Raw genomic sequence first — 14582 nt, forward strand, 5'->3', positions numbered from 1 at the left:
AGACACTATAGACATCTGCATAAATATTTTATGTACACTTTATTAAAATGTTACCTCAGCGAATCAACTTCTTATCAATACATGCATACATTCATGCAATAGACAACAAAACAACATATTACTCTGTTATATGAGTTACTAGCTTTTGCCCGCGGCTTTGCTCGTGTTAAATTTGGGGTAACACTACTTTTTAAGATCCTATAGTAACGAGGCCGCTCTGGTTAAAGTCTACAGGCATCCAAACAACCCGAATTCATTCAACTTTGATTGCGGCATCTAAAGAGTTAATGCCGGACATCTGCCGGAACGGCATTGTCCGGCATTAGCCACGGGTCCTGGCTGCTGATAGCAGCCGGGACCAAGCGGGTATGATGCGAGTTCAGCTCCTGAGCTTGCTTCATAACCCTCCTGTGCCGCAGTGCCGGGTATACCCGACCTTCTGCGGCAAGGGGTTAATTCATACAAACTCTGAACCCCAGGTTTCACCCCTTTAGGGGTGGAATTTTAGAAAACGTTAAAACACATGTTTCTTTATCTCTAATTGTTAGCCTAAAAACAAAGCATCATGCTTATAGCTTCAAAAATGACGGACTTCCATAAAAACTTTCAACCCCTTTTTTACCCCCTTAAGGGTTGAATTTCGAAAAACCTTTCTTATTCCTTGTCTAGGTCTTAAAAACAACATCTGTGAAAAAATTCAGCTTTCTAGGTCCAAGGGTTTAGGCTGGGCGTTGATGAGTCACTGAGTCAGGCTTTCTCTTTTTATATATATATATATATATATATATATATATATATATATATATAGTACCGCTCTACAGTTCCTGGTACTTAAGAGATTGTAGTCCATGAATCTTGGACTAAGCCGGGCACATAAGCTTATGAATTCTGGTTGCAGGTATAGTTCTTGGAAAATCTGCCAAGTGCATTTCTTAAACGTTGCGATAAACCTGAAAAACAGTAGTGGTGCTCTACAAAACATTTTTAGTCTCACGACTGTATGGCAAACAAAACAACAAATGGATATGGGACTTTTTATCCAGGATACTTTCCATCCCAGCCTCACCTATCAGATTGCTTCCTGGGCTGAGACATATAGCGGGGACCACATGAATGTGCCCCCTCCATGGGACTAACTCTGGTGTTCCATGACACCTGTGATAACTTTGAATCAGTGGTGGTGGTGCTTACTGTTACCACCATCTGGACCGCAGCAGCTTGTGCCACTGGGGGACAAATTGTCGGTGCCTGTGGGACTGGCCAAACCTCTTCCTCAGCATGAGTAGGCAGAGGCACTTTGGTCAGTGCCCGTTATGTAGGCCAAACCTCCTTAGCACTGGGAGTAGGCCTGGGCATCAGACATCTTTCTGGTTCCTGGCAGGTATTGAGGTGCCAGCGCAGGAACCTCTGGCAGGAACTCTTCTCCTTGCTTGTCCTTGCCCTTCATCTTGGAGGACAGCAGACCAAACAGATCAGCATTCCAATTCTCAGAGGGAAAGTACACAAAGGGGAGCTGTTTAGGATTCTCGGGCCTGGTTAAAGCTGCCGCCCATTCCCCTCGTGCACTCTGGACCGGTGTATACTCTACAATCTCCCCGCCCTCTAAGGAGTGTAGATGGGTAGGAAGATAATCCCTTTTTACTGCCCTTCAGTTTACCAGGATAGTGTCACTGGGATGGCAGTCCATCAGTGTGCCGAACCCCTTGACTTTCGCCTCTCCAGGGGTGGCTTTCCGGGCACATGCTTAGTGTCCCTCTGTTGCACCAAGTGCACTTCATAAGGTAGTTCTTTTGGACCAAAATCACTCCTCCTCTGCACCCTCATCTCCTCCACGATCGCAGCCATTTGGGCCTCCTGCCTGGCTCTCTCAGACACTACTGCTATGATTGGGGGATGTTCTTTTCAGGGCAGAGGTAGTAGGTACTGGTGCATGTACCGGATTAGTTGCGGCTCATTGCCGAATACCCTCTCTGGGAGTGGGGGTGACCTGGGGCGCACTGTGGGCTTCTGGACCTGTGGGTTGGACTCTGGGCTAGACTGACTAGAAGTAGTAGAAAAGTCGGCTTCCGCCAGAGTACTCACAGACTCTTCGGTATGCAGCTCTGCCCAGGATCCCCAGGTCCGATGATGTGGAGATAGCCTCACCGGCGACGCTGCCCTGTATGCTGCGGGCGTTCTACCCTCAGGAGTCGCTGGCCACTGCTCATCGTCTTCCGGCAGCGGGACCTTCAGACATGCCTCCCCTCCTTCCAGCGACAGCTTCTGCAGCCAGTCTGCAAGCTCCTGAAGGACTTGAGCTGTGGCCACTACTACTTTCCGGGCACTGGGCACCATCCTGGGACTAACAGGCCTTGAGGTCTCTCGTGCCTCTGCCATCTTGCACTGATCACCAACTTCCTGCAGACTGCAGAGGCCCTGCTACGCTGTTCCTCTTATACTGGTCTTCGGCAAGATGGCTGCCAACAGGAAGTTCGTCAGCGGTGCATCCTGTTGCTGGGGGGGGCGGACCTTTCTGGTTCCACTTCGGTTTTGAGACTGCAACTTGACTTCCACGCCCAGGGACGGGACTTCTTTGCGCGCTTTTCTTCCACTCCTTTAACCCCTTCAGGTACGGCAAACAGTTTAGAACACAGCATAGATTCTGTATGGATTTTACACATGGTGGACACAACTTCAATACTTTTCACAGTGGCAGACAATACACTTTTCTACACCTCCCCCTCTATTTCACAAGCGCCTTCTAGAATAAGAGCTTTTACTGACAGTCGTGTACAAAACTGGCGCAATTTCTGTTGCACGGACATGCTTTTCACAGATGAAAGCAAGTTCACACTGAGCACATGTGACTGGAGACACCGTGGAGAACATTCTGCTGTCTGCAACATCCTCCAGCATGACGGTGGGTCAGTAATGGTGTGGGGTGGTATTTCTATAGGGGACTGCACAGCCCTCCATGTGCTTGCCAGATGTAGCCTGACTGCCATTAGGTACCGAGATGAGATCCTCAGATCCCTTGTGAGACCATATGCTGGTGCAGTTGGCCCTGGGTTCCTCCTAATGCAACACAATGCTAGACCTCATGTGGCTGGAGTGTGTTAGCAGTTTCTGCAAGAGAAAGGCATTGATGCTATGGACTGGCCCGCCCGTTACCCAGACCTGAATCTGGTTCAGCACATCTGGGACATCATATCTCGCTTCATCCACCAACGCCACATTGCACCACAGACTGTCCAGGAGTTGTCATCAGGAGCATGCCCAGACGTTGTAGGGAGGTCACACGGGCACGTGGTGGCCACACACACTACTGAGCCTCATTTTGACTTGTTTTATGGACATTACATCAAAGTTGGATCAGCCTGTAATGTGGTTTTCCACTTTGATTTTGAGTGTGACTCCATATCCAGACCTCCGTGGGTTGATAAATTTGATTTCCATTGATAATTTTTGTGTGATTTTGTTGTCAGCACATTCAACTATGTAAAGATGAAAGTATTTCATACGATTAGTTCATTCATTCAGATCTAGGATGTGTTATCTTAGTGTTCCCTTTATTTTTTTTGAGCAGTGTATGTGTTCAGATGTAATAACATACAATATTGTTTAGAAATGTTTCTGGTTTCACTATACAAAAAGTAACTGTTTCTAAATTCAAAAAAATATGCTTCATGGCAATTATGTTGACAAAACACATACCTGCCATCCAGCATTTCTTGTGTTGTCAGCTTGTTGGAAGGTTCAGTATAAGAAGATTATGTCCTTCGTGCCAGTAATAAAATGCTTTTCCATTCCTTCCCACAGCATCAAGTGCAAATGATCTCCAGGTTGATGGTTTTGGGATGTTTAACTGTCAACACAATACATGTCATTTTCCTCACATTTACACAGTCCTATTTTTTTGTGATTACTGGAATTGACAAAGAATAAATTGACCGCTGAAAAGGTTGAAAAGAAAACATTTCTATGCTTGGCACTGTGAGTAGATGAGAATGGGCAGGTGCACAGGAAGAGCGAAACAGTTATTCATCTTCCCTCTTTGTGTCACAATAGTGACTGTTAATCTCTTTACCATGTACAGAATTTCTTTATATTTCATTGTTGTTCCATGTTGTCTTTGATTAGCTGGGGTTTGGATTTAAGTTCTGTAATAAATAGCAATAAATGCATGCATACTATAGTCAGGGGCAAAAGAGCTGCTCTGTCCACCACCAGGGGGCACCTCAAACAGCTTGAAGCATCTCTTAGGGAAGCCGACAGCAATGTTACCTACATGACCACTAGGTTTACTCTGCAGAGCGCAATCATGTGGGTAATGTTTTGCACATCATGCAAACAAGCTGAAGAAGGAAGTATTAAAAAAGAGGGCAGTATTATCGACCAGAGTGGGCACAATAATCATTGCTTGTGAACGCCCCATTGGAGAACGCCCCATTGCTCAGAAAAGTGAATTAGCATATCTGGATTGTTACAGATTACAAAGGAAAGGCACAATGGATTTTTATCAGGTAAAACTTTGTTTTAAACAGCATTACCTGCATTATTTGTATATTTAGATTAGTTTGGGTAATGCTGCTGTAAGTTTCCCTTTAAGGTATTGCCACAGCTGGTGCTACAGTGGGTCCTGCTGGGTCTGTTGGACTCAGGGGTAATGTGCCACCCAGTAGCAAAGCTAGGGGGATACTGATCACATCACATGACATGACACCCCTAAGAAGGGTTACACCACCAGGGGCATTGACAGCACTGGACATATAGGGCAAGCGCTTAATTTTAAGCCCAGTATATTAAAACTCCATGGCAACTGCCTCCCTTCACTAAAACTGCATACTTTGGATGCAGCTACACTGAAGTAGAATAGCGTAGTGGGGGCTGTCAGATGCCTGCTCCACCATTCACTCAATAAGCAGCGTGATCCCTGCATTGGCCAGCGCAATAATATCCCAGAGGATTACAGACTGTTGGCTAAAAATAAAGAGCCGCTATATTCATCATGAAAACCAGGAATAGGTGAGTATTAGTATTTTTCTCATGTTTGTCCACAATAGGGCACAAGAAACATTATTATTGTATGTGGGCTCAGGGGACTTTTCTACTATATAGGGGTACAGGGGGCCATTATGACAGTAGAGGGGGGCACCGGGGACATTACTACTATATAGGGCATAGGGGAGAATACTACTACACGGGGCACAGGGAGCATTATTACTACATGGGGACACATGGGGGTGTGGTTTCCAGTACCGTATTTCATACTGTACCTTTGTAGAGGTCCCCATAGTCAGAGTCCCTAGGAACGTCGGGGTCCCTCTTCTTTAATTATCCCCTCGTCACCCCTTAGTTGGTTCATATTTGTATAGAAATTCATATAAATATTCAGCATAGCAGGACCTGCGGGTCATGTGATTAGGTTCAGAGCTCTATGGTTTTGCTAAAGGACATTTGGTGGTTTTGGTCACGTGTTCACCCACAATGCAATGTAACGGTGAGTGACAGTTGTTATGGACCAATCCAAAACGGCCACCCCCTGACCATATAAGGGAGCTGCGCCATCTTGATCTCTCTCTTGTTCCTGCGCTGCCAAGCAAGCAGCATCATTACTCTTGGGTTGCTGATTCTGGATGAGGTAGGACCTCCGCAGCTTACAAGACAATTTACTGGGCCAAAGCCTTGCGGCCTCGGCCTATATCAAAGCGGTTATATTAAGCAATTCCCCGCTACTTTCCGCAAGATCACTGGACCTAAACGCACCCTTAAATCCAGCGGATCTATGCTACAAAATCTCTGAGAAGCTAAATTGAGCTTATCTGATCCCAACCAACTGTCAATCGCTGCTCCGCAATATCTATAGAGACTCTGTTATCTGGACTGTTACTATTGCTGCATGTAAAGAAATTCTTCAGTAAAAGTTCCTGCAAGTTTTCAGTTAACAGTGGTTGTGGACAATCCTTTATTCTACATTCACCTATTGCTCTTGGGAAGGGTGGCAATAGGCCTATCAAGATTACAGTATTTAAGACTCACCCTGGCGTCACGAGTGACAAGGGTTAACAGCGCCCTTTATTATTCTGAACAGCAACACCCTAACTACCCTACACCCCACAAGGCTTTATCCCCCAAGGTCACCACAAAGCCTTTTTGGCATCTGACGAACAGGATTCGGGTGTGTGCCTGCTGGTGTTGCCACTAGTGAAATTGTACTCCCACCAATATAACGGACTTTATTCATGTGCTGTAAATCGCATTATTGTGTACAAGAGCGGTGCGTGTGGTGCAAGTTGCAAGGGGGCCACGCGAAAAGTAAGGGGGGAGGAAAAAATGTATGCACAGCAAGAATGTGTAAACTGCGAAATGAATACATGCTACGATCCTCTGGTCTGGTCAGCACAGGAAGAGTTAACCTGCTACCAGACTTAACCTGCTACCAGAGAAAAAGGCCCGCGCTGCGTCTCGTCCCGCCCATGGGCGTGGCTTTCAAGTTGCTGTGTCGCACCCGAAAGGGAACTTGGAAAAAGAGTAGTTTCTGGGAGGACAGGAAGTCGGGGCTGCACCGATGACGTCCTTCCTGCCGGCCGCCATTTTGGGGAAGTCCAATATAAAAGACACCATGCACAACGACCTCTTCAGTCTGCACAAGGAGCCGGAGAGTACAGACATGGAGGAGAGCAGCGTTCCACGTGGTGAGAATGGCAAAATGGTGCCAGAACAGCGGAGAGTTGTGTCAGTCGCAGCCCGACTTTTCCAAGAACTTGCTGACCGTCTGCAGCGGTTGTCGTTAGATGAAGAGGGGGCCTGCAATCTTCCCCCACTGCCTGATGATGACGACGATTGGCCAGGCACACCTCCAGCAGAGAGCGCAGGGACACCTGGAGGTGCATCACCAGTGAGATTGTCCCCTCACCACAGAACTTGGTGCTCGTGGGCCAAAATCCCATCGAAGGAGTCTGCAGTGAGTACCCTGCCAGAGGCGCCCTTTTCTTCCTCCTCCAGCCCTGGAGCTGAAATACCCCTATCCAGATTGCCAAGTGCACAACCGTGCTCACCAGAGTTGCCCCAGTGGATTTTTGGGGACGAGCCGGGACTCATCGAGTATATGCATGCGGTTCTACAACCTAAAACCTGAAATATAAACTCCTAGTGTAGGTGGACTGCAGATCCTTACTAGTGTTGCTCACGAATATTCGCAATTCGAATATTATTCGCGAATATCGCATATTCGCGAATTCGTGAATTTCGCAAATATAGCGCTATATATTCGTAATTACGAATATTCGTTTTGTTTTTTTTTTGTTTTTTTCACAGTACACATCACAGTGATCATCCCTCTCTGCTTCCAGCTTGTGTGGTGTAAAGAAGGCTCTAATACTACTGTGTGAGACTGGCGTGCGAAAATTCGCACATGCGAAAATTAGCATATGCGAAAATTAGCACATGCGAAAATTAGCACATGCGAATTTTCGCATATACGAATTTTCGCGTATGTTAATTTTGTATATGCTAATATGCACATATGATAGTTTTCGCATACGCGAATTTTCGCATATGCGAAAATAAAACGGGAATATAACGAATATGCGAATATTCGCGAATATATGACGAATATTCGTCCATATATTCGCGAATATTCGCGAATTCGAATATGGCCTATGCCGCTCAACACTAATCCTTACACGCCAGTTTGTGTATATACCTCTATATTTATGAGACTCCCATGCTAAAAATTGCACTTATCAGGTGTATGCGCCTGAACCTTGTTGGAGTGTTAATAATTGTATAAGCCTATGTAATAAAAATGTATATGGTTCCTGTACACAGAAAAATAGCTTTGTGTCTGTTTACATAAAACATAAGTAAATGTTGTACACGAAAAATGTCTGCTAGATGCACGTGTACACAAAAGAAACAATTGCCAGTAGTCCTTGTACACAAGTACATACACTAGGAATATTTACAAGGTGTTTTAGCAGTTGCTAAATGGGTGGCTCTCCCGGCTCCTCCGAGAGTAGCATTGTTACAGTCACCAATCGCTAGCACCGGTCTCAAAGGACTACACAAGGAAAACTACCCTTAAGGTACCAAGATTCACATTCAGTACCTGCACACATAGTACCTTCAATGACTCACTTCAATGTACTACCTATATCTTTTCAGTACACCAAATAGCTCACTTAAATGTACTACCTCAGTCTTCTCAGTACACAAAACTAAAATATATCTCACATTCAAGTAACACTTTAGGAATTGTAGCCTATTGATATCCAGTTCCTGCCACTGTTAGGTACACTACTTTCTTTTCTCCTTATTACATGTGTGAGATGCTCTACCTGGCCAGTAGGTGCTCTTGCGAGCTAAAAATTAAACACATATTTCTAAAGGTAACCTAGGTAGGTTATACTGTTGTGTTCTAGGGGTAAGTAGCGTGTAGCCGATAGACCCTAGTAGCTAACCTTATTGGTAGAGAGCCTCAGACAAGCCAATATACCCTTTTTGTGTACTAACAGGTGACTCATCGTGGCAAAAGAAAAATGTGGTGAGATTTCAAAAATGTCTAGACAGCTTGAAACTAAATGTATAGAAAGCTGTATATAAATGTAACGCCGAGCGCTCCGGGTCCCTGTCCCTCCCCGGAGCGCTCGCGTTGTTCTTCTGCCTGCAGCGCCCCGGACAATCCCGCTGTCCGGGATCGCTGCTCTGGTGTCCCCGGCGGGGATGCGATCCGCGTGGCGGGACATGCCCGCCCGCGGGTCGCATCCCAATCCTCTCACCTGCCCCGTCCTCCTTCGGCTCCGTCCCGGCACGCGCGGCCCCGCTCTCTAGGGCGCGCGCGCGCCAGCTCTAGGAAATTTAAAGGGCCATTGCACCACTAATTGGTGCCTGGCCCAATCAATGAAATTACCTCCAAACACTACATAAACCCACTTCCCCTTCCTGTCCTCGCCGGATCTTGTTGCCCTAGTGCCCTGTAAAAGCGTTTTTTGTGTATCCCTAGCCTGTGTATCCAGACCCTTGCTGTTGCCCCTGACTACGAACCTTGCCGCCTGCCTTGACCTTCTGCTACGTCTGACCTCGCCTTGCCTTGTCCTTGTGTACCGAGCCTGTCTCAGCTGTCAGTGAGGTTGAGTCGCTATCGGGTAGAACGACCTGGGGGTTACCTGCCGCAGCAAGTCCATCCCGCTTTGCGGCGGGCTCTGGTGAAAACCAGTAACCTCTTAGATTCCGTTCCCCTGGTACGGCCCACACCATCGCCTCACTGACACAGAGGATCCACTCATGTGTCCACCCCGCATACCAGTCTGGACCCTCACAATAAATGTCTAGTGAGCTTTATAAATATCTAAAGAACTACATAAATGTCTAATTAGCCTCATAAATGTTATAGAGAGATATAAAAAATGTCTAAGGAGCTAGAAACTAAAGGTTAGGTAGCTTCATAAATGTATAGTAAGCTTCAAAATGTCTAGAAAGCATCAAAATGTCCAGATAGCTTCAAAATTGTCTAGTCAAGATGCTAGTCAGAGTAACAAGAAAGTACAAAGGTGTTTAATGTTTACTCAGATTTTGTCAGGATGTATAGAATGTATTAATAATCCTGTCCTAGTCCTAGTTCCTCTGCCTTAGGGGACAGGCGTCGGGGTCGACTTGTTTTAAGTAAGGGGGTTTGTGGTGTCCTGGTACCGTATTTCATACTGTACCTTTGTAGAGGTCCCCATAGTCAGAGTCCCTAGGAACGTCGGGGTCCCTCTTCTTTAGTTATCTCCTCATCATATTTGTATAGAAATTCATATAATTATAAGTGTAAATATGTATTTATTCAATTGCCTACCTGTTCAGCATAGCAGGACCTGCGGGTCATGTGATTAGGTTCAGAACTGTATGGTTTTGCTAAACGACCTTTGGTGGTTTTGGTCACGTGTTCACCCACAATGCAATGTAACGGTGAGTGACAGTTGTTATGGACCAATCCAAAACGACCAGCCCCTGCCCATATAAGGGAGCTGCGCCATCTTGATCTCTCTCTTGTTCCTGCGCTGCCAAGCAAGCAGCATCATTGCTCTTGGGTTGCTGATTCTGGATGAGGTAGGACCTCTGCAGCTTACAAGACAATTTACTGGGCCAAAGCCTTGCGGCCTCGGCCTATATCAAAGCGGTTATATTAAGCAATTCCCCGCTACTTTCCGCAAGATCACTGGACCTAAACGCACCCTTAAATCCAGCGGATCTATGCTACAAAATCTCTGAGAAGCTAAATTGAGCTTATCTGATCCCAACCAACTGTGAATCGCTGCTCCGCTATATCTATAGATACTCTGTTATTTGGACTGTTGCTATTGCTGCATGTACAGAAATTCTTCAGTAAAAGTTCCTGCAAGTTTTCAGTTAACAGTGGTTGTGGACAATCCTTTATTCTACATTCACCTATTGCTCTTGGGAAGGGTGGCAATAGGCCTATCAATATTACAGTATTTAAGACTCACCCTGGCATCACGAGTGACCAGGGTTAACAGCGCCCTTTATTATTCTGAACAGCAACACCCTAACTACCATACATCCCACAAGACTTTATTCCCCAAGGTTACCACAGGGGCATTATTGCAGTATGGAGGCACAGAGAAAAAATATCATGTGGGGGTAGAGGGTGTATTATTAATATTTGGCAGAACAGCTGACTCTATGGGATATGGAACGCTAATGGAGGCACCATGTTCTGGACGAGTCAAAGTTGGAAAAAAGAATCATGGCCACCTGAGTCAGATGGAGAAAAAAAAGGGAAAAATAATTACTCCGATTAGAGATGGCGGCGTCACCTGTAAGTAAGTCACTAGATGCAGCTGTAATCACTTATACAGGCTGCAGAGCCTCTATATAATACTAGTATCTACCTCTATATGGGCAATGTTTGAGATTAATATTGGATATATTGGTCTTTTTAGAAGATACAGTATATGTTGTTATGGTGTGGAAGAATTATTAGTGCTGCTTGTAAGTACAGGACTGTATTATGCAGAGATATATTGTTGTATCTGCTGTACAAATTATTTGGGGAAGCATTTTATTGGACCCAGGTGGCAGAATGTCTTGGGCCAACCCTACATGTGACCCTGCTAAAATCTTGACACTGCACATGCTTGAGGAGAATAAGCAAAAGACATAGACATCACTATTAGCCTGTCAATACTGTGAGTTTGTTATTTGATGTGCCGTGATACCTTGTGTTATCTGTGAGACTTGTTATCTGAAAAATATATATATTTATTTAGTCGGTTATCAGCGTCCTAAAGAAAGACTTTGATGACAAATGCGGCTCTGCATTGATGTTTTTTCTTCCAATTTTTCCATCAACACCACAGTGTATGTCACCAGTGGGCAAATCTAAATTTAGTAAATATATTCATTCTCTATGCAAATGATTGTAAAGTCTTTAGCCACAGAGGGAACCAGTGTGTGACCAGCTGTTTGTAGCTAGGGGTGTCCAGCTTTTGTACAATAACAAAGTTACTTGTTTCAATTCTTCATCATGACATCAGTTTGTGTTAAGAAAATGATAATATATGGTTGCAACAAGTATACCTTGTTAAAAGGGACCCTCAATTAAATGGAAATGAACAAAAAACAAGTCCAAAATTGAATGGAAATGAACAAAAAGCAAGTCCATAATATCAATTCCCCAAAAAACTTAAGATGACATTAAATAAAAAATAATAATAACACCATAAAATACAAACATACTTCCAAAAAACTGTGCTCAAATATTACCACTACCCAGTGTATCAGAAAAGAATACTACCACACAGTATAAAAGTAATACAACCATACACTGCACACATTCTACCAGTGAATGGGGTCCAAATTATACTTATACCTAGTGCACCCATAATTACAGGCCACAAATAATATCATCATAAGGGTATGTTTACAAGTGTGTATTTTGCTGCAGATTTTCTACTGTGGATTGTGGACTGACCTAGGGTTTGTTCACAGTACGGAATTATAGGCCTGTTAGTTTAACCTCTGTTTTATGTAAATTGTTTGAGGGTTTTCTAAGGGATGCAGTTCTGGAGTATCTTAATAAAAATAAATGTATGACCCCATATCAGCATGGCTTTATGAGGGATCGGTCCTGTCAAACTAACCTTATCAGCTTTTATGAGGAGGTGAGCTCCAGACTAGACAAGGGGCAATCGCTAGATGGCTGGGGGAGAATGTGTGTAAGTGGGTAAGTAACTGTCTCAGTGATAGGAAACAGAGGGTAGTTATTAATGGTACTTATTTTGATTGGGTGACTGTTACTAGTGGGGTACAACAGGGGTCAGTCTTGGGTCCTTGTAGAGGAGATGTATAGAAAAGTTGCAATCATTGCAGATGATACTAAACTCTGTAAAGCGGTAAACACAATAGAGGACAGTGCACTGTTACAAATGGATCTGGATAGGTTGAAGGTTTGGGCTGGGAAGTGGCAGATGAGGTTCAACACTGATAAATGTAAGATTATGTACATGGGGAAGAAAAATCCGGGCTGGGATTATGTATTAAATGGGTGAACACTTGGGACGACTGACATGGAAAAGTACTTGGGAGTCTTAGTTAATAGTAAATTTAGCTGTAGTGACCAGTGTCGGGCAGCTGCTGCCAAGGCAAATAAAATCATGGGGTGCATCAATAGGGGCATAGATGCCTACGACAAGGAAATAATTCTACCACTGTACAAATCACTAGTCAGACCACACATAGAATACTGTGTACAGTACTGGGCACCAGTATACAAGAAAGATATAGTGGAGCTGGAGAGGGTTCAAAGAAGGGTAACCAGAGTAATAAGTGGAATGGGAGGACTACAGTACCCAGAAAGATTATCAGAATTAGGGTTATTTAGTTTAGAAAAAAGAAGGCTTAGGGGCGACCTAATATATATGTATAAATTTATCAGGGGGCCTTACAGAGATCTCTCCCATGATCTATTTATAACCAGGACTGTATCTATAACAAAGGGGCATCCACTATTTTTAGAGGAAAGAAGGTTTTGACACCAGCACAGATGGGGGTTCTTTACTTTAAGAGCAGTGATACTATGGAATTCTCTGCCTGAGGAGGTGGTCATGGTTAACTCTGTCAAAAGGGGCTGGAGACATTTTTGGAGAATAATAACATTGCTGGTTATGTATACTAGATTTATAGGGACAGAACGTTGATCTATGGATTTATTCTGATGCCATATTTGGAGTAGGGAAGGAATTTTTACCTCTAGTATGAGGGGATTTTTCCTTCCTCAGGATCAACTCAGCAGGGAGTCATTAGGGTTATAGGTTGAACTTGATGGACTCTGGTCTTTTTTCAACCTTATGAACTATGTTACTATGTCCAGCCAGAAAAATTCCAAGCAGACATTTCATGCACAGCAGATGATGACTGAATCAAATATTGACAGCAAAGCAGATCTGAGCATATTTTGCCAAAAGAATGAACATGATCATTCATTTGGTGGAGCCCAGAATATGAATTTCCATGGCAGAATTTTCCACCGCAGTGTGTACCGTGCAGCAGAATTCCATTGAGGCTGATGCACTGGAATTTCTGAGAGAATTCCTCTGTTCAGAAATGCCGTATTGTGAATGTACCCGAACCATTAAAAGATCTGCAGCATTAAGTTTGCAGTATGTAATTTGCTTCAAAAAATCTGCAGCAGAAAATATGCGGAAAAATACATGTGAACATACCCTAAAGAGGACAAATACCCTAAAGAGGACAAATAATATAACAGCATTTAAAAAAATATCTCAAGAAACAGGTGGTATGTTATGAAATCAACAAGCACACGCAATTAAATTATGGGAGTATGAATAATAATGATGTAGTGTAAAAAGAGAACATGAGACAGCAACGGGAACTTTCAAGAAGGAGGAAAAACTACTTTAGTTTGCCTTACCTGAGATAAGCTCAACTGTTTGTGAAATATGAAAGACAGGCATAACTGACCATTACCAGTAGTAAGTCTGGTCAGTGTGTGGTTGCGATTTCTGTAAAAAATATATATATATATATAAATACAAAATCTGATGATTTTATTTTCCACAGCTATTTGCTGTAAATTAGATATGTTCTCTTTCGTATGTTTATTATTTGAATATAAATGTATTGTACATTTTTGTTCTAACACTGCCATCTGCTGGTAACTTACCATATGAAAACGTTTATGAAAATGGGCTCTTAAATATCTACAGCATCTCTCCAACTTCTCCTGCAACATGAGTGAGGTGTGGGGACCCTTTGGGACCTTAAATTAGCTAAAGGGGCATCTTGATTATAGTTATTAGTTATAATTATTCATTGTTACTGTATGTATCATGATATATATATATATATATATATATATATATATATCTTCCTGGACCTCCTAAACCTATGCTGTATGTTATTAGGCGATTGTTCCATGTACAATATATGCTTATGGGTATGTGCTGTCATTTCAGAATCTATTTTAATGAATACTTCACTGAAGTTTTTTGTGGTGAATTTTGAATCATTGTTAAATAAAATATATATTTTATTAGTACAAGGTTTTGTGATTAACCCCTTAAGGACGCAGCTCATTT

At 43.5% G+C, this 14582-nt stretch overlaps 1 long non-coding RNA gene across 1 annotated transcript in view; it reads right to left on the minus strand.

The window, feature by feature from the left end:
- LOC130302627 (uncharacterized) overlaps window positions 1-14009 on the minus strand; it is a 100148-nt gene extending 86139 nt beyond the window's left edge. The window contains exon 1 of the long non-coding RNA XR_008852815.1: window positions 13916-14009. This is a non-coding gene — a long non-coding RNA (uncharacterized LOC130302627). The remainder of the gene's footprint in view (window positions 1-13915) is intronic.
- Window positions 14010-14582: the final 573 nt, after the last annotated feature.

The sequence above is a fragment of the Hyla sarda genome, chromosome 1 (assembly GCF_029499605.1).
Source record: "Hyla sarda isolate aHylSar1 chromosome 1, aHylSar1.hap1, whole genome shotgun sequence".
Taxonomy (NCBI): domain Eukaryota; kingdom Metazoa; phylum Chordata; class Amphibia; order Anura; family Hylidae; genus Hyla; species Hyla sarda.